The 21,331-nt window shown below is 39.8% G+C and overlaps 1 protein-coding gene and 1 pseudogene across 4 annotated transcripts in view; one reads left to right on the top strand and one right to left on the bottom strand.

Moving 5' to 3' along the window:
• FAM168A (family with sequence similarity 168 member A) overlaps positions 1 to 21,331 on the top strand; it is a 176,956-nt gene that overhangs the window by 76,403 nt on the left and 79,222 nt on the right. The window lies entirely within an intron of this gene.
• Positions 643 to 982, bottom strand: LOC139018199 (cyclin-dependent kinase 2-associated protein 1 pseudogene; annotated as a pseudogene).

Raw genomic sequence — 21,331 nt, 5'->3', positions numbered from 1 at the left:
CCATGAATAGGCTACTAAGTAAAACATGTTGTCAGTATGCACTAAAAACATAACTCTTAAGAGTTGTATTAGCTTAAGAAGAAAAGAAAAAAAAGAACAATTTGAGTAACATAAATGTATCAAAAGAGAAACATTGTATCTTGGAGGCAAACTGCTGTTTGCTGTGAGATAGGAAACTTTTATGTGCATCTTTTGAATCAGTGCTTAAAAAGAACACCCTGAGGCCCAGCTGGTGTGGCTCAGTGGTTGAGCGTCGACTTATAAAGCAGGAGGTCACTGTTCAATTCCCAGTCAGGGTACATGCCCGGGTTGCAGGCTCAATCTCCAGGAGAGGGCATCAGGAGGCAGCTGATCCCTGATTCTCTCTCATCATTGATGTTTCCATCTCTCTCTCCTCTTCCTTCCTCTCTCTGAAATTAATAAAGACATATTTAAACAAAACGAAACAAAAAAAAATACCCTGAGTAGTTCCTAACTATTTAAAAATGTAAATACTAATCAACTGCAAAATCTCTTCCCCATCTTAGACTGTAGGTTCAGAATCTAACAAACCATGGGATGGGCACAGGAAGGGGAAACAAGTTTCAGATGAACTATAAACTTATTGGAAGAAGTGGAAAACCTTCCACACTAATAAGGCATCTAGGATCTGACATTCCGTTCAATTTCATCCAAGCACTCCTGAGCCAGCCCTCTAGCATGGATGATGCCTCATTTTAGTCTCTCCATCACATTCTTGCTTCCCATGTAGGTGAGTCTGATTTCTTTCCCTAACTCCTTGATGATGGCCAGTAAGTAACTCTGTGTATTTGCTCTGGGGTACCTGGCTGTTTCCAGTTTCCCTGGTGTAGCCTAGGGATTGTGGCTAATGGTCAGTCAGCTGCTGGCGGTACTGTGGAGGGTAGGTGGGCGCTCCCAGGCTCCCAGCTGCGTTGAGGCAGGTGGCAGGCATGTTTTTGGTCCAGTTTGGTTTGTAAGACATCCTGAAAGAGTGGTGGGGTGTGCGAGGTGTACAGGGCAGCTGGTGTCTGAGCTTTAGTCCGCGCCAACCCTGCTTCTGCTGCACTTTTTGTTGATGGCAGCTCCCCGCCACACCCCACAGCATATCTTTAAAATTTGAAAAATAAATGCAGAAACAATACAGCACCTTGCCAGAATTAGCAAATTATATTTTATCATACCTTTATCCCTGAATAAGTGACTACCCATCAGTAAAATGAACAGAGATTTGGAAAGATCTAATTTTCAGGTTGATTGGGTAGGTCCATCTGATCTGATTAAAATAATTTTTTTTGAGAGAGGGAGAGGGAGAGAAACATCAATTGGCTGCTTCTTGCATGCCTCCTAACAGGGATCAAGCCCACAACCCCAGCATGTGCCCTGACTGGGATTGAACCAGCCACCTCTTTGTACATGGGATGGCACTCAACCAACTGAGCCACACCAGCGAGGGCAGATATATATACATATATATTTTTAATCCTCACCTGAGGATAAACTCAGAGGAAAGGAGGGAGGGAGGGAAGGAGGGAAGAAATTGGGGGCGGGGGGAGAGAAAGAGAGAAACAGAAACATCAATGTGAGAGAGAAAAATATTGATCAGTTGCCTTCTCTGTGCTCCCTGACCACTGATCAAACCCGCAACCCAGGTATGTGTCCTGATCTGGAATTGAACCGGCAACCATTTGATGCACTAGATTACCAACCAACTGAGCTACTGAGCCACTCTAGCCGGGTGGATATGATTTTTAAATAATTTTCTTTACTGTTATGCTTTCTTTTATATAACTTTTCATTTGGATCCTCAAATTTATTCTGATATAAATGGGACCTGAATTCTGTGTTTCATGTTGGAGCTTTCCCTAGATGTCTGATGATCTTTGGTGTCCATAATTTTAAATGGGAGATACTAAAAAGCTGATTGGAAATTTTAAGTACTTGGTCAGGGCTTACTGATTGTGGCCCTCACTGTATCATCTGCTTGATCTATTTGTGGGGCAACTACAATGTTAATATTTTTATCTTTCCACTACGGTGGGTGAGATTCTCATGAAGGATCCTCTAGTCACCTTTGTAGAGGTTATAGGACTGGCTGCTACTGGTCTAGAAGCTGAATTGGGGAGGAAGACTGCCGGGAGGTCCTCAATATTCAGTTTACTTAGACTCTTATTTTCAGTACAGTAACCCTGCCTTCAACTGTGCCTGCTATTCTCTTTGTCTAGAGATCTTCTATTTTATCATTTCTAGAGGGAAAAGAAAACCCGAACATGGAGCTACCAGCTTCTGAATTTTGTGGGGGTTTTACAGGTTAAATTGTTGCTTTTTAATTTTTTTCACTGCTGGCTTAGTAGTCATCTTTCTTGGATTTGATAAATCAGTTACTGCTCATTCATTTGCTTTCTAGCTTTCAATATTTTGTGGCTATTGCTCTTCTCCATTTCTTCATTTTTATGCCTTTATGCCTTATGAAAAATTCAAAATGTATATAAAATTCATTATATTTCTCCCTTTACAGAATAGACATAATATTATTTAATCTTCCTTAGGATTCAAGTTCATTACTTTGAACATCAGTTATTCTGCCTTTTTGTGTTATACTGATACTACAGGAGCTATTGTAACCTACATTAACTACTTTGATGCTATATTTTAAAACATAAACAAAAGCGAAGGGCCACCTTTTTGATGAGTACTATGCTTTTTACATTCTTGTGGTTGTTTGGAATTATTGTTTTGCATTTTCTCCTGTTTGTGAAACACAACAGACAATATTGTTCTCCTTTCTTCCTTTGTCACTTCTCACCTACTATATATGGGTACTCCCAAATTACTGAGTTTATGAGATGTGTATTTAAGGGAAGAGTGAGGCCCTGGGGACTCTACTAGTAGTAAAGCGGGAAGAAATAAAGACAGTTATTTTGGCTTGGAAGAGGCCCTTTTTGCTTACTTCCTAGTTCTGTGTGTTCCAGAAAGACAAGGTTATTGGATTGCTGAGTTCTATACAAATGGGGTATTGTAATAAAACTTCTGGCTTGTCAAGTAAATTGCTTTCATCCATAGCATCTTCTTTTTATTTCAAGATTCACAGTAATTCCACAAGGTAGTAGGCAAGTAAGATTATTCCAAGTTTTTTAGATAGGACAATTTGAGGTTTAGAATGATTAAATGACTTTTCCCCATCACATAATTGAGTGGTAGAACTGGGCCTAATCTCAGGTTGTCTGACTCAAACCTTAGTGCTCTGTCCCTTCTCTGTTCAGTCCCTTTATACATAGCGACCTTCAGAGAGGGTCAGATTCATAAGATTAGGGTTCAATGCAATAAGGAATAGTCCTCATTTGATCCTTATGGTAGAAGCACAGTGGGACAGGTTATATTTTTCCTATTTCCCACCTGGGGAAATTGAAGCTCAGAGAGATTAAGTGACTTGTTCAAGGTCACCTGGTAAAATAAAGAGTGTGAAGCTGGGACTCATTCGCTTCTTTTAACTCCAAATCCTGCTCTCTGATTGCAGTGCATGATACTTCCTAATCTGATTGAGCTGCCAAAAGAGAAGATATGCCAGCCACATGCGTATTAGTTTGAACTGTTAGTAAACAGCCAAGTCTTCTCTTCCTGGGAAGGGTTCAGCGGGTTGAAATTCTCAGGCTATTTTTCCAATTTATGTAAAGGAGGAAGATAAAGAACTGTTGTGTTTGGACTTGCAACAAACTTTAATTCCTTTAGTGGAAGCACTGAAGTTACATAGTTGCATTGCCAGTTTGGCACAAGGAAGTACTTAAGCTCTCAAGTAGAAATACTTAGTTTCTAGTACAGTGTAATAACTGGACCCCAGGAGGGATTCATTATGAATCAGGGAATGTTGATCTTTAAAATCCATTCATTCTTAGGCTTAAAAGCTGAATTTGTCTAGGCAATTTAGTAGAATAATTCTGTGTGTCTTTATTGAGCTCCTGTAGTATACTAGAAACAATAATAGACACTGGGGAATTTTAGAAATCTCATGGTCTGTTTGGGAAGGAACATATAAACAATTACATTATAGTGTAAGAAAGTGCTATAATTGAGAGAGATACAAAGAGCACTTAACAGGGAATGATTAATTCTTCCCAGAGCAAGGGTTGGGAGTGATTGGTGAAGATGATGATTGATTTGTGCCCTTGCAGGATGGGTCAGCTCTTGAGACAGAAGGGGATTGAAGGGCATTGTAGGCACAGGGAACAGTATGTGAACAATTTCAGAAATATGAAAGAACTTGTTTCAGGGAAGCAGTGGGAAGCTTGATTCAGCTAGAACCGGAGAGTCAGGTAAACTAGGCCTCCTCTCTGGTCTAGGGCTCTCAAGGCCTCTTCTTCCTGTGTCAGTGTCTGCTCACCTTAGGTGTATTCTTCCTTATATGCAAGTGTTCTCTGAAACAGGCTGCATCTCCTTCCTAGTCTTGCAAGCCTTTGGTTCAGCTTTCAGTGGTCGGCAAACTCATTAGTCAACAGAGCCAAATATCAACAGTACAACGATTGAAATTTCTTTTGAGAGCCAAATTTGTTAAACTTAAACTATAGGTAGGTACATTGTTATTAACTTAATTAGGGTACTCCTAAGGCTTAGGAAGAGCCACACTCAAGGGGCCAAAGAGCTGTATGTGGCTCGCGAGCTGAAGTTTGCGCAGTTTGCAGACCACTGGCTTAGTATAATTACACTCTGTAAAAAGCTTTCTAAGCTGATTCCTGATACCTCCTTCCCTCTTTCCCTCACTCTTATTTTTATTTTTCAGTGTCTGTATCACCTACTAGATATTGGACCCCTCGAGAGAAGGGATTTGGTATAGTTTTAACACTTGAGTCTTTTCAACTGCCAACCAGAGCCTGGACACAGAATAAGTGTTTGTTATTCTAGTTTCAGTTCTACCACTCTGTGACCTTCAGCAGATCACTTCCAATATTTGAAACACCGGCTTTCTTATCTATAAAAATGGAGGCTGGACTCTATGACGGAATATAGCACTGTCTACGTATAGTAGTCAGGGTCCAGTTGAAGCAATAGAAGGCACACTAGTAATTTGAACAGGTAAAATTTAATATAAAGAATTGTTAACTAGGTAAAAAGTGGTTAACTACTAAAAAGAGAATAAGTTGTAATAGGGTGGTAACTGCAGAAAACCTACCTTCTATCCCTGGGGCTGACGGAGTAGTGAACAAAGGAAGAACTTAGAAGCTTAAGAAAAGAGATCTCCACAAGACTGAGTTTCAGACTTCTGTCCTAGGAATGTGCTGCTTGTGTGTTGGTGAAGAAGAAACTGTCTGGAAGGCACTCACCTTAGAACCTGCAGAGCCACTGTGTTGAAATTTACGAAGCCTTCCTGTGCACTGATCTATTTGCTGCCTCATAGAGAAACCAAACACTGGAAAAAGTCCCTTCTTTCTCACTTAGCCTTGTAGTCTCCTTCGAGCACCCTCTATTGGCAGAACCTGACATGAACCAGCTGAGAAGAGAAATGTAGTCTGCAGAGTCCAGTCCAGTATCGCAGAGAAGGGCAATGAAGAATTGGTTTAGAGCAGCGGTTCTCAACCTGTGGGTCGCGACCCCTTTGGGGGTCGAACGACCCTTTCACAGGGGTCGCCTAAGACCATCGGAAAACACATATATAATTACATATTGTTTTTGTGATTAATCACTATGCTTTAATTATGTTCAATTTGTAACAATGAAAATACATCCCGCATATCAGACATTTACATTACGATTCATAACAGTAGCAACATTACAGTTATGAAGTAGCAACGAAAATAATTTTATGGTTGGGGGTCACCACAACATCAGAACTATATTAAAGGGTCGCGGCATTAGGAAGGTTGAGAACCACTGGTTTAAAGCTTTAAGGCAAAATTTTAAAATTTATGTATTGTAATAATTTGTTTTGCTATTTGTCTTCCTCATTGCACCATGAGCACAGTAGTGGCTGACATAGTGTCATATTTGTTTGTATCTGCATTGTTCCCAAAGGGGCCTGGCACTAAAGAGTTGCTCAGTAAATACTGTTTGAATGAAGAAAAGTCTCTCCAAGATTGAGAAATTTAGGTGTTTCTCTAGGTTGGCTTAAGTCTGATTATCTTGGAAGGGATTGGGGCCAAGCATTCTCCCTAGCAGTTAAAACCTTACTAAATGCCATTTGTCTTGTGCCTTCATTGTATATAGCTTGCATTAGATGATAGCAGCCGTGGGCAAACTACGGCCCGCGGGCCGGATCCGACCCGTTTGAAATGAATAAAACTAAAAAAAAAAAAGACTGTCCCCATTTATGTAATGATGTTTACTTTGAATTTATATTAGTTCACACAAACACTCCATCCATGCTTTCGTTCCAGCCCTCCGGTCCAGTTTAAGAACCCATTGTGGCCCTCGAGTCAAAAAGTTTGCTCACCCCTGTGCTAGAGTGAGGACAATGAGAACATTCTCTTGTTAATATTCATGTGAAATTAATTATATCTCCTCCCCTAAAGTGTGATAATATGACATCTAGGGTAGGTACTTGGCACATAAATATATTCCTCAGAAATTTAGTTCATTTTCTTGTAATAGTATCTCCTGTACAATTTAGTTTATTTCATCCCAACAGCCCATTGTATTATCCCCATTTTACAGATGGAAAAATTGAGGCCCAGAAAGGTTGAAGGACTTGACCAAAGTTATACAGCTAGTAAGTGGCAAAGCTAGCTTAAGTTTGGCTAGTTCTGAAATATATATATTTTAACCCTCCCCCGAGGATATGTTTTTATTGATTTCTATTTATTTATTTTGTTAATCCTCACCTGAGGATATTTTTCCCCATTGATCTTTTAGAGAGAGTAGAAGGGAGGAGGAGAGACGCAGAGGGAGAAATATCAGTGTGAGAGCGACACATTGGTTGTTTGCCTCCTACGTGCGCCCTGACCTGAATTGAACCTGAGGCTCTTCAGTCCATAAGCTGATGCTCCGCTGTCCAGGGCTGTTTTTATTGATTTTTAGAGAGACAGGAAGGGGAGAGGAGAGACAGAGACAGACAGAGACATCGATGTGAGAGAGAAACAGAGATCAATTGTCTCCTATATGCGCCAGACCAGGATCAAACACACAACCTAGGTATGTGCCTTGACTGGGAACCAAACCTGCAACCTTTTGCTATATGGGACAACTATCCAACCAACTGAGCCACTCGGCCAGGGCGGTTGTTCTAAAATTTGAACAAGGCAACACCCTCTTCCTTTCTCCCAGCTTGTGAGGGCAAGCACAGAGTTTTTTGTTAGCTGATGGCAGTAGAAATCTGTAGAATTGATTTTTGTTTCTGGCCATTCACGTCTGGGCAAGTAACAACAGAGCAAAATAGCAGCACTTGCAAGGACAGTTTTTGCTAATAATTGCCATTTAAAATAAGCCAGTTGAAGTCTGAGTCTCAGAAACCCCATTTTGGAAACAGTTGCTATTTGGCAGCAGGGTATTACCCTCTCTCTCTTTTTTTAAATACCACACAAGCAGCTCATAGCAAAGTTTTTTGTTTTTGTTTTTTTTTTATAGCAAAGTTTTGATGCATTACCTGCAACATTAGGCTTCTCTCTTGCTCCTATAGGGTACTTTCCATTTCTAGGGCCTGAAATTAGATAGACCACTTAAATATTATTAGGAAGCAAATTTATGAGGCTGGTGTGTTTGTTCCTTCTGGGCCAGTGCCCACAAAGCTTTTAAGTAAATTATTTAGGCTTAAGAGTCAGTTATTCCTTTCTCAGGCCATCAGCCAGGCAGAGTTGGGGACCCTGATGCCCTATTTCATTGCTTGAAGGGTCAGAGTATTGCATGTAGCCTGGAACAGATACTGTTAAAAGAAAAGTTTTGCATTAAAAGCATTGAAGAGGCCAGTAAATCAGGATTTCCTAATCAAATTATTCAGTGGGTTATTTTGTGATTATCCTCTGGGGTGGCCGCTGAGATTGGCGGACATGGGAGTGTGATTTCATCATGACAGTGAGAAGCCCTTGGATAAGTGTCACCTCTCCTTAGTTTCTGTTGGTACTGTCATTGACTCTTGGGATAGTTACCTTCTCCTTTGATTTTCCTGGCAATAAACGCTGCTGCTATCCTGCTTTTGAGAAATGATGACATTTATTCATTATAAGGAACTGAAGAAAGAGTCTGTACATATCATTTATTTTTAACTGCATACTTTTCAGAGTTGAAATTTTATTTTCATTCTATGATTTAGCATTGAACAAGAACGGCAATGTAGTGGAATTAGTATGGACTTCAAGAGCAAAACCACTGGATACAATCCCATCTGCTACTTAATAACTTAATAGTTACTGCCTGAGCCTCAATTTTCTCATCATTTTATGAGAATAATGGTAAATAAGAATGACAATAATAGTGATCCATAATTTTGGCTAAGTCTTTGAATTTCTCTGAATCTTTATTTATCTGTAAAACAGAGGCAGTAATTCCTCAGTAATAGGTTTGGTTTGTAAAGAAACTGGCTAATGTAAATGGAAGTGTCTATTGGAGTGCCTGGCACGTAGTATTTGTGTATGCTGAGTGATAAGTGAGTGGCCATTACTGTTTTTAGTAGACCTGAAGGAAAAGACTCCTGAGGGTAGGATAGTTTCTGTGGGATGGGTCCCGGCTTATTAATAAATACTCATTAATTCTTTCAGTGGAGCTCTTGTCATTTCCTTTATAGACAGTTTTACTTGATCTGGTAGTGTTCTTTCTCCTACTGTCATGTCTGCAGAGAAAACTATACAGTCGCTTCCCCTGAGAGTTCCCTTCCCAAGCTGCAGTGCTGTGTGTTATTCCAACTTGCTCTCCATAGAGAAAGCGCAGTACAGAGGCTGAGTTGTGGTTCAAAATTCCAGTGGCTTGTATTTCTGAGTCCATTGTTTTGTATATGAGACCGAGGAAGGTTTGTCAAAGGCCTTTAAAGAGGTGTGATCGAGCTATTCTTTGCTACTTCTTTTTTTATTTATTTATTTATTTATTTATTTATTTTTTTAATTAAATCTTTATTGTTCAGATTATTACATTTGTTCCTCTTTTTTCCCCCCCATAACTCCCCTCCTTCCAGCTCCCACCCCACCCTCACTCCCCACCCACTGTGTTCATCCATAGGTGCATGATTTTTGTCCAGTCACTTCCCGCATCTCCCACACCCCTTTTTCCCCCAAGAATAGTCAGTCTATTCCCTTTCTATGTCCCTGATTCTATTATAATCACCAGTTCATTCTGTACATCAGGTTATTTATTCACTTGATTCTTAGATTCATTTGTTGATAGATGCATGTTTGTTGTTCATAATTTGTATCTTTACCTTTTTCTTCTTCTTCCTCTTCTTAAAGGATACCTTTCAGTTTGCTACTTCTTTTTAAAAAATAGTTGTGCTTGTGGGGTTTAATGAAGAAATAATAATTTAGACTTTATAAACTTAAACAACTACTCTATAAAAGAACTTGTTTGGAAAAAAAAGACAAGCCACAAACTGGGAGAAAATTTTTCCAAAACACATATCTGATAAAAGATTTCTGCTCAAAAGACACAAAGGACTCTAAAACAAACCACCCCACTAAAAATAAGTAAAGATCTCTTTTTTGCTATTTCTTTAGTCTAAGCCAAGAAGGAGGGTTGGCAAGTAAAAAAAATGTTTTATGGACCAGTAATCTAGATGTCTCTGCAAAGCTGGCCTGTGATCTCTACTTAGCCTCTTCAGGCAAGAGACTGGCAAGTTTGAATTCCAGCTGTTCCATTTCAGGGGTTTCATTTCTCTTTTTGTCACAGAGTTACAGAATCCTTAGAGATCTTCAAAAGCTGAAATACAGAGATCGGAGGACTTGTTTAAAGTTATATTGTAAAACCAGACCTAGGTTTTTTCCTGTTAATTCTCTTCCTGCAGTTTTTGGTTTTTTTTGAAAAAGTAACTTTATTTTATAGGATGTTTATCCAACAATAAGCAGTTAATTTTTTAAAAATCATCTCTTGAGGATATTTTTTCCATTGATTTTTCAGAGAGAGTGGAAAGGAGGAGGGGGAGGGGAAGAAGGGGAGAGAGAGAGACATTGGTGTGTTACCTCAGGCTGGTGCCGAGAATCAAACCTGTGACCCCTCCCTGAGCATGCCAATGCTCCAGCCACTGAGCCACACCAGCTAAGGCTAAGCAGTTAATTTTTGAGAATATTCTGGTTTTCCTTCTCATAAATGCTGCAGGATTGTATTGAGCTGTAAAGTTTACAGAGTTCTTTCATGGCCAGTGTTGCTTTTTCTTTACAACACTTCTGTAAGATAAGCAAGCCAGGTAATCTTAATGATTTTTTGTTTTGTTTTGTTTTTTTAAACTGATGAGAAAATGAGGCACAGATAGGGGAGGTGACTTGTTGAGAATCACATAGTCAAGGGGAGCGTTAGAATTAAAGAGCAAGAAAGTCCTTTTATTTTTAGGTTCTTGATTATCACTGGGAACAGTGTCACACCTTGCCAACACTGCATGTTATCATTCTCTACAATTTTTGCCAATCCAGTGAGAGATAAATGCCTCATTGTTTTAGTTTTTATCTCCCTAATTACTAGTGAAGTTAAAACATTTTTTAATGTTTACTGGTCATTTATAGTTCTGTGAATTTTTTTCTATCATTTATTGCACATTTTCTGCTAGGTTCTTTGACTTTTGTCATTTTTGCTGGGGGTGGGCAGAGGGAGTCATCCTCTTATTAAGTATATTACGGTTATTCATCTTTTGATATATATGCTGCAAATATTTTTGATGTTTTATTTATAAAACTTGGTACTTCTCTAGAGTACCAAAGATAAAAGTTTTTTTTTATTGGGGTAACTATTTAAAAAATAGCATACTATTGCTACCACTAATGCTACTGCTGGATATTTATGAGTTTTCCAAGAACTTTCATATTCTTTCTGTCTTTTGTCCTTTGAAGAGCTTCATGAGAGGGCTTATGATTAAAAATAAGATGGATTTAACATGTACATCGTACCTACTTTTAAAAACTCCGTTGAAATGGAATAAAACTAGTATTAACTCAAAGGCTAAGAGAGTAGGAGAAGGTGGAAAAGAGGCACAAATGATGAATGAATTAGTGGGTTAGGGAAACCAGAAAGCTAAGGCTACTGAGGGAATATGACCATAAACAAAGCCATTTTGTGGTACAGAACCCTAGAAAGCCCTAGATATTGGAGTTTTTTGGCATCTCGAATGTTAGAATGAGAGGTAGAGCTGAAAACAGGAATTCAGAGGTTATGTAAGTTCTTCATTTCAGCAGAACTTTGGAGGTCTGTTCTCTAAAGAAATAAAACCAGAGAGGCCCTAAACTTGAACACCAAATTTAGCTTTGAGTAAAAGAGGTGACATTCTAAACAGGGGATAAGTGAAGTCTCCATCCAGTTCTTAGCATCCAGACATGGGTAGGCTTATTCTCTCAGGTGGGAGGTAGAAGGATTCCTCTCTGAAAAACCAACTCACATTTGAGGGCCTCCCCAATAAAAAAACTGGGTTGACATTCTCTCCTTGTTATAGTGAAGCCTAGAAGTTAACATGCCCTGCTGCTTATACAATGTATCTGTGTGTACCTTATTCTTAAATGTGAAATACTAAGCGAAGATCATTTGATATTGAAGGAAAACCTCTAATATGAATAACAGAAATAAAAACAGATAAAATGAACTCCATTCCCCAAAAAGAGAGCAAGGGGAAGGGAGAGCACAAGAGAGACATGTAGAAAGCAAAAGGAAATTAGAAAAAGAAAAAAAACCTCAGATCAGAGAATATCTTGCCTAAATGAAACAATAATAGGACCTTTTAGCCCTAGCCGGTTTGGCTCAGTGGATAGAGTGTCGGCTTGCGGAATGAAGGGTCCCGAATTTGATTCTGGTCAAGGGCATATGCCTGGGTTGCGGGCTCGATCCCCATTAGGGGCGTGCAGGAGGCAGCCGATCTATGATTTTCTCTCATAATTGATGTTTCTATCTCTCTCTTTCCCTCTCCCTTCCTCTCTGAAATCAATAAAACTATATATTAAAGATAATAATAGGGCTCTTAAAAAATAGGAATCAGAGAACCAGAAAGAACTTTTGGATACTTAAAAATATGTCAGAAATAAAGAAAGCATAAAAACAAAGTAGAAAATAGGAGAAGAAAGAAAGAAGTTAAAGGATTTATTTATCAGCTTCAGATTTATTTAAATTTAAGAGAGTTGATTTAATTATTTTTAAATATTTTTTAAGTTTATTTCCGAGAGGGAGAGAGATATAGAAACATCAATAATGAGAATCATTGATCAGCTGCCTCCTGCACACCCCACACTGGGGATCGAGTCCGCAACCTGGGCATGTGCCCTGACCGGAAATCAAATTGTGACCTCCTGGTTCATAGGTTGATGCTCAACCTCTGAGCCATGCTGGCTGGGCTGATTTAATAATTTTTCTTTTCTTCAATTCCTCTAGTTTTTCTCTTTTAGATCTCTGGATCTCCCAGTAATTAGATATTGGATTATAGAGTGAAGGAAGTCATCAAAGAAATAATATAATTTCCTAGAATTTAAATACATGTATGTTTAGATAGAAAACCTCATCAAGTGCTCAATACAATGATTAAAAAAAAATCATGGAATTTCAGAACACTGGGTAGAATGAGAATATCATAAAAGCTTCCAGAGAGAATTAACAGATCACATACAAAGACATTGGACTTCTCAAAAGCAATATTGGAAGCTAGAAGAAAGTAGAGGAATTGCCTTATATTCTGGAAAGAAATGATTTCCAGTTTAGGATTCTAGACCCCGTCAAAACTAATAATCAAATGTGAATGTGGGGCGGGGGGAAGACCTCTCAAAATATTCCCCATGTATGCTATTTTAGGAAACTTGGTAGTTTGATGTATCGTAATGAGATGGAAAAGAAAGAGGAAGGTAGGAATCCAGGAAATGTGGGTATGCAATATAGAAGAGACAAGAGAAATCCCAGAATGATGGTTAAAGTGTATTCTAGGACCAGGGCTATGCAGGAGGTTTAGAGACTAGAGAGGGTTACCAGAGTAGAACAAGAGGTTGGAGGTCTCCAAGAGAGATGTTTTACAGAAAAAATAAAATGAAACCAATTATTATCTGACATATATGACCATGTTAAAAGGAGCCTTGCCCTAGCCAGTTTGTATCGGTGGATAGAGCATCGGCCTGCAGACCAAAGGGTCCCGGGTTCAATTCCAGTCAAGGGCACGTACCTTGGTTGCAGGCTCCTCCCTGGCCCAGGCCCTGGTCAGGCTTGTGCAGGAGTCAACCAATCGATGTGTTTCTCTCACAGTGATCTTTCTCTCTGTTTCCCCCCTTCTCTTCCATGCTCCCAAAAGTCAATGGAAAAATATCCTCAGGTGAGGATTAGCAAAACAAAACAAAACAAAAAAAGCAGCCTTAATGTTATTTTGGAGAATTTGAAGATGAATTGGGGGAAAGGACATTAAAACCAGGAAAATTAAAAATGAGGCAACTGTTCTAGGGAAAACTAGAATTCTAGTTTAAGAAAGGCAATGCAGTCATACTACGTGGCTTAGATGTGAAAATTATAATGTAAACTGAATATTAATTTTTAAAAACATTTTATTTTGAAATAATTATAGTTTTTAGGATGTTGCAAAGATAGTACAGGGAGGTCCTTTATCTAGTTTTCTCCAATGGTTAGATCTTGTAACTATGGTTAGATCTTGTAACTATAGTACAGTATCCAAACCAGGAAAATGACATTGGTACAATGTGTTATTTTATCACATGTATAGGTTCGTGTAAACACCACTGTAGTCAAAATACAGAATATTCGATTTTTTTCCCACATGCTATCCCTTTATGGTCATAGCACTTTCCCCATCCCTAACTCCTGATGACAACTAATTTGTTTTCCATTTGTATAATTTTGTCATTTCAAGATAACTATATAAGTAGAATCATGCAGTGTGTGACCTTTTTTTTCATTCAGGATAATGCCCTTTAGCTCTATCCAAATGGTTGTGTGCATTATTTAGTAAAAGGAAAGTGTGTGTACATGTGTATGGGTGGTTGTGGGGGTGATGATCATGGTATAAAAGAACAAATTCTCTTAACAAAAAGATGATAAATAGTAACTAAAATGGACAAAAAGCCAGTGTAATCCTTTTTTAAAAAGAGAGAGATAAATACTAAGAGAAAGATCTAAAAGTTCAAAGGATTGCTTTTGGGAAGCAGATATCAGGCATCAGGTAGGGGATTGCTGCTTTTTTGTTATAAGCCTTATAGTACTTACTGTATACACATGAAGGAAAAGGTTATCCTATATAATAAAAGCCTAATATGCAAATTGTCCCCTCGACTGGGAGTTCGACTGCTCGCTATGGTGTGCACTGATCACTGGGGGCCGGGGGGGTGGGTGGGGGTGGCATGGAACATGGCGGGTGTCGGCGACGCGGTGCTGGCAGAAGGTGGCAGTGGAGGTGCTACTGGCCCTGATGGGCCCCTACAAGAATGGGATGGTGGAGCAGGTGAGCAGGCGGTGCCAGGCCAAGGCAGATACGAGCGAGGCCCAATCACCCAGCAGATAGCGACGAGTGGTGGGGGTGGGGGGTGGGGCTGCCACCCGGCTCCCAGGTGCTGAGGGAGCTGGGTGGGGGCCCATTTGCCCCACAAATTGCCCTGCAGATGGCAACCAGTGGCCTGCTGCCACCCGGCTTCCAGGTGCTGAGGGAGCTGTTGGGGCGGGGGCGATGACTCACGTGGAGGGGGGCACGTGGGTCCCTGGGGACCCAGGTGCTGCCCAGGGCCCAGAGGTCAGCTATGACCTGCCCTTCCACACCAGACACTGGTGCATTGATCACCAGCCAGGTCTAGGGTCTGCACCCATGCAAGAATTTTGTGCACCGGGCCTCTAGTTACCATATATGGAAATAATGCCCAGAGAGTTAGGGGCCTAAAGTTTTAGGATGAATAGCTAGAGGAGCTGACATTTCAACTCTGGCTCTCTGATTCTCACCAATGCCCTTTCTGCCCCAGCCTGCCCCGGAGTGTTTGCTGGTGATGTTCCTGTGAGTGAAAGCCAGTGCTCCCGACAGAGCCCTCTTCGTATTTTTTATATTGGTTGTTACAGCCTCTGCATCTGGGACACCGAAAAGCGCCTAGCATAGCAAACAAGAGTCCTAATGACCCAGGCTGATGCTGGGGTACTAAAGTACCATAAAACTGTTTTCTGAAATGCCAATTTGGCAGCCATGTCCATTTTCTTTTCTTTTGATGGATTAAGGGTAGATCTTTTATAGGAATTGCATGGACCCATGTTTTTTTTCAGTTTAAAAATCAATTGTTAGCCCCTGACAAAATATCCTGAGTCATAAGAGAGGGAATTCACAACCTAGGTTTGGGAGTTGAAGAACTTGAATGCAAGCTATTGGTTTATTACCTTTTTTTCTCTCTCTCTCCTTTAGTAACATAGGATTGCTTCCTTTCTCAGCTGCAATTTCAGCTTCCTTGAGAATTCCCTTTTTGGCATCTTTGTTGAACTTTAGAGTTACCAAATTTCCTGTGCCACAGATAGTCCTTTGGGTCACTTCTGCAAATGATTTATCTTTCATCCATCATGCATGAGAATTTTATTTTCAGTAAGGAATGCCATTGTCTAGTGCTGGATAATCTTTCTTTGGCCTAAAGTGCCAACTATAAGATTCAAACCCAGAGTGAAGGCCTCAGGATGAGTCAATGGTCTAGTGGTTTACTTCAAATACTAGGTTATCCCCTTCCCCACTGTTACTAGTATTAACATTGTAGCAGTCTTGTCCACAGGCATTAGCTGCAAGCTCCCTTGGTTTTCTTTTCTTCCTGGTGAGGCTGCTGTGGGGTTATTTTATCCAGTTGGAGACTAATTTCCTACTTCTAAAGATGAAAACAAGAGTTCTGTTATTCAGTAGAGAAAATGTCATGACTAAATATGAGCAAAAAGAAGAACAGAGCTTTATTTTTGTCTCCTGCCAACCCTGGGCTCAGTTGGAAGGAAAAGGTGGGAGGGGCCCTTAGGCTGGTCAAGTGCTCATGACCAGAAGGTGCTCTCTCGTTCCTGAGGACCAGTTCCTTGCAGCAGTTCTCAATCTGTGGGTCGCGACCCCTTTGGGGGTTGAACGACCCTTTCACAGGGGTCGCCTAAGACCATCGGAAAACACATATATAATTACATATTGTTTTTGTGATTAGTCACTATGCTTTAATTATGTTCAGTTTGTAACAATGAAAATACATCCTGCATATCAGATATTTACATTACGATTCATAACAGTAGCAAAATTACAGTTATGAAGTAGCAACGAAAATAACTTTATGGTTGGGGGTCACCACAACATGAGGAACTGTATTAAAGGGTCGCGACATTAGGAAAGTTGAGAACCACTGCTTTAGAGGGTCCCACAGGTGTTGCAACAGCAGTACAGACAAGAAAATAGGGTGCCTGTTATTCAGATTGACCTGGAGAGGAGGCCAAAGGACTCCTTCTATGGTTCTGAGAGTGCAATCAACATTCATAGAATAGGTTACACAAGCAGAAAAAGCCACCAGTCCATTCAAATTGTAAGACTAAAGTCAATCTTACTATTAAAGTAATAGCACGTATGTTTCTTGAAACTACTGTACCATAATAAAATTTTATCAGCTCATCTATAACTTGGAACTTACTAGTTTCAACCAATGCAAGAGATATTCTTCTAGACCAAAGAAGCTTGTTATAAGTAGTTATAATGTTTTTTTCAGCTGATTATTTCATTTGTCTTTGGGTGCAGGGACAGATATTTGACAGTAGTGTGAAATACTGTATAAAATCTCTCTTTTTTTTTAATCATGAGCTTGACGTCTGATAAGAGGACAAAGCCTTTGGGCAGGGTATGTAAGGAGCCCCTTTGCTGCTCTGGAGTCTATAAAGGGGCTGCTTCTTTTTATATTGAGCATCTCTTGGTGACAGGCTTGATCATTCTCCCTATTTAAGGGTATGGTTTCAATGAAACATTTTGAGATGACTGCTAAAGAAACTAGTTCAAATCAGGTATGATTTATGAAATGCACCATTAATTAGGCAATGAGAAAGTCAGTTCTGTCTTTCTGTCCTGGAATTTTAAAGAGGTTAAGTACAGGAAGGCCTTCATATGTTCCTTTATCTTGGAAATATTTCCATTTTTTAATGATGTGCTTGCTATGTGACTACATCAGTATCAGCATTATTGCTTGAGTTCTTTTGTTTTATATCTGAAGCTATATAAGTCTGGTTTTAAAATAATATTTAAATTATAAGTTTAAGAGGTGAATCTACTGATACACAACACTCACTGATCTATGATTAAACCACTCATAGATCAAAGTCTATGCTGCAGTTTTTGTGCCATTCTCCACTTTATTCACCTTGTTCCGGCAATATTCATTGTCTCTCAGTTCCTCTGAGAGCAAATCAAGTTCTTTTCTGCTTCAGTGCCTTGCCCATGCTATTCCTTTTGCTAAAATATTTCCCTGCTCCTCCCTCCAGCAAGGTTAACTACTCCTCCCTTATGGCTTGTTTAAATGTCATCACCTTGGAACTGTTGTCTCTTATTTTGACATTCTTGAGCAGATCTCTACATTTGCTTCTTTATGAGCATCTCTTAACACTTTGTAATTATAGGATGTATTAGTCTGTCTCACCTGCCTTCATCTCTCCTCCTCTAGAGCAGCGGCCATTAACCGGTGGTCTTTGGACCACTGGTGGTCCGTGAGGTCTGAAAGGTTGGCGACTGCTGCTCTAGAGTATAAACTCTGAGGACAGGGCCAGTGGCTGAGTGGTTCATTATGGCATTCTCAGTGCCTAACACAAATGTCTAGAGCCTAACATTTAGTAGGAATTAATAATAAATATTTGTTGAAAGCTTGAAAGAACGAAGGATCCTTCTCTTAGGGAGTATCTCAGAGAACCAGGCAAAAGATGAATGGCCCATTTTGGTTTAGCTTTGGAAGTTACACAGCATAACCTTTCAGGTGATCTGGGTTCTAGACTAGCTGCATGAAGGGTGAGGGTGCAGAGATTGGGATGGGATGGGAAGAGATTGTTTACTCCTTCCTTCCTTCCTTCTTTCCTTCCTTCCTTCCTTCCTTCCTTCCTTCCTTCCTTCCTTCCTGCCTTCCTGCCTTCCTGCCTTCCTGCCTTCCTGCCTTCCTGCCTTCCTGCCTTCCTGCCTGCCTTCCTGCCTTCCTGCCTTCCTGCCTTCCTCCTCACATGAGAATATTTTTCCATTGATTTTTAGACAGTGGAAGGGAGGGGGAGAGACACAGTGAGAGAAACACATCCAATGTGTCCGCACATTCAACAGCTGAGGTTACACGCCTTTGGCTGGAATCGAACCTGGGGCCCTTCAGTCCACAAGCCTGAGCTGGGCTTTATCTACTGAGCCAAACCTGCTAGGGCCTTATTTGTTTTAAAAATAAAATGCTGACTCACTGACTGACCTTGAAGGTGCCTTACACCAAGCGTATAAAGGAGTTATGCAGCCCGCCAGTCGCGAGTTTGACATGCTTGCCTTACACTCTAAATTTTCTGTGATCACATGCTCTTGCCTCTTCTAAGTACCCAGAGCAATCTGTATTTTTAAATTGATTTTAGACAGGGAAGGAAGGTGGCAGGGAGGGAGGGAGAGAGGAACATTGATGTGAGAGAGATAAATCAATCGGTTGTTTCCTATATGCACCCCAACCAGGGATCAAACCCAAAACCTAGGTATGTCCCCTGACAAGGAAATAAACTTGCAACCTTTTTGGTGTACAGGATGATGCTCCAACCAACTGAGCCACACAACTGGGCTTAATGTGGGCTTTTAAAAGAAAGTTTCCTGAAATTGGGAGTCTTGAGCTGGGCCTGAAAGATGGTTAGGATTTGAATTTATAGGGATGACACAAGGTTTGTGGGAAAATGTGAGCACACCCTTCTCTTCCTCTTTAAACAAGGTAGAAGAGCCAAGCACCTGTTCAATTTGTCTAGAGCATTGTTGAGGAGAAGTGGAGTGTTGGAGAGTAGAGGTTGGGGATAGGTTTAAAAAGCCTAGAATTCTAGACTTGAGGATTTAACCCCTAGAGTGCCGGGGAGCGTGATCGCACTCCTCCTGCAGTGTCACTATTAGATGCTAGTAGTTCACTCTTTATTGACAGATGGCACCTAAATGCAGATTACTTATTACTTATTACTTACTTATGATGCTGAATGTTTGTAGTTCTAAAATTGACCACTGGCATTTATCTGCCTAATTTTTTACAGGTACTATGATTTTATGAAGTTTACTCAGATTTTGTAGCCCTAAAGCTTCGAAATGGCGTCCAGTTCTAAGTCTGCTTTTATTAGTGATGATGATATTGCTAAATATGTCAATTCTTGCTGTGAAGATGACGATTTTATGGAAGATATTGGAGAAGGGTGTCCCTCTATTTTAACATTATATATTTTGTTCAAATTTTTTTTCTACTAGTATTTTATAATACAATCAGCAAACAATATATGTCAAAGATGAAAACAAATGTAGTAAAGGTTTCCTTAAGTTTTTGAATATGTAACTTCATTTACTTGCGATTCATAATTTTTTTCCTAAACTGCTGTAAAATCAGCAAAAATGCCTTGGCAATTTTAGCATAGTTCCTAGGATATTGGTTGGCACTCAAAGGGTTAATTTTTATTTCTGTTACTATCACTGAAAATAGACTCCCTTTTCAAAGATGAGTTGTGGGAACCATGGACAGTAGCTAGTAGTGAACTCTGCCTTTTTACCCTTTACAAATTGGGCCTTTGTTTCAGACATTTCACTTTGATGAACTTATACAGCTCTGGCTATTTTTTAAAAATATATTTTTATTGATTTCAGAGAGTAAGGGAGAGGGAGATAGAAACATTAATGATGAGAGAGAATCATAGATCGACTGCCTCCTGCATGCCTCCCACTGGGGATCAAGCCACAACCTGGGCATGCACCCTGACTGGGAATCAAACTGTGACCTCCTGGTTCATAGGTCAACCTCAACCACTGAGCTGTATTGGCTGGGCTATTCTTGAGCTGTTTCAAAGGTCTATGATATTTTGTAATTTCCCACTTCCCTGAGGTGAGCATTTGAGAAAGATTTGATGAGGCAATGGTGGATGAGAGATATTTACTTAGCTAAGGAGATTTGCCATCTTTGGAGATTTAGTCACAAATGATAAGGTTTATAATATGTTCTCTTTCTACATACTTGATACTAAAATCCACAGTCAGCCTAGTCTTGGGTTCTGATCTTAGCTCTACTCCTTGACATGCCTTGTGACAAAGGATAAGCTTCTCTCCTTTAGTTCCTGCATCCATAATAATAATAATAATAATAATAATGTGGGACTGATTAACCTTGAAGGCTCTTCTGGTTCTGATATTTTAGGACTGTATAGGGGACACAGATCAGCCTTTTCTTTGACATTCTTCAGGTATACAGATTATAATGTATTAAAGAGTATATCACAGTGACTGTGCACATACTGGCTTATTCAACACAGGCTCATGAAATAGTTCTTATTGGTTATCATGCTACACTGGCTTTTTTCTTGTGTCCTTTTTTTGTCCTCTGCTGCCTTTATGTTTTGGCTGTACCTTCTGTCATCCTGCAGAGCAAGCCATAGACCCAGAGACACACTGTGTTCTAGTAGTACCAGAAAAAATAACCCCCAAACCCAACCAGCTGCCTCCATTTAAACTGGCCTTCTTGGCAATTATTCCTTCCTCCCTAGGCATTCTGCAGGACTCAAAGGACATGGCTGTTTTGCCCCAATTTGGTAGAAAACCCCCAGGTCTCATTTCTCCTATCAGTTGTAAGGGCATAGATTGCATTTTCACTCCTGCTTTACGCAGTATTAAAGATATTTGGAAGGAGGCCAGACATGCAAAAGACAGAGCTATAAGGAATTATATTTAGAAAAATATTGTTTAAGACAACTGTCTTTGGACACGTTTTTTCCTCATGTTTATTAATTTGCCTCATAGAATGTCAAAGAAAAGGCCGATATGAGTAATAGCAATAAGCATTCCAAATATTTCATAGCACTTTAAATTTTAGAGCCTCCTCCCCCACTTATATAACACATTTTCATAAACAGCCTGGAGATGATGCTTGCTATGAATGGTTATTTTTTATTGAGTACTTATTATATGTCCAACACTAAGTGCTTTACATATATTTTTTCATTTAACTTTTATATCAGTTGTAAAAGTTGTATTATCATCATTTGGAACAGAGGAAGACACTAAGACCTGAAGAAATTAAGTAAGGTGCCCAAGATCACACAG

Source organism: Myotis yumanensis, unplaced genomic scaffold (genome assembly GCF_028538775.1).
Source record: "Myotis yumanensis isolate MYYU_CA2020_CCGP unplaced genomic scaffold, mMyoYum1.0.hap1 SCAF_10, whole genome shotgun sequence".
NCBI lineage: Eukaryota > Metazoa > Chordata > Mammalia > Chiroptera > Vespertilionidae > Myotis > Myotis yumanensis.
Note: the sequence above shows the minus strand (reverse complement) of the source record. Positions and strands in the feature narration are given on the sequence as shown.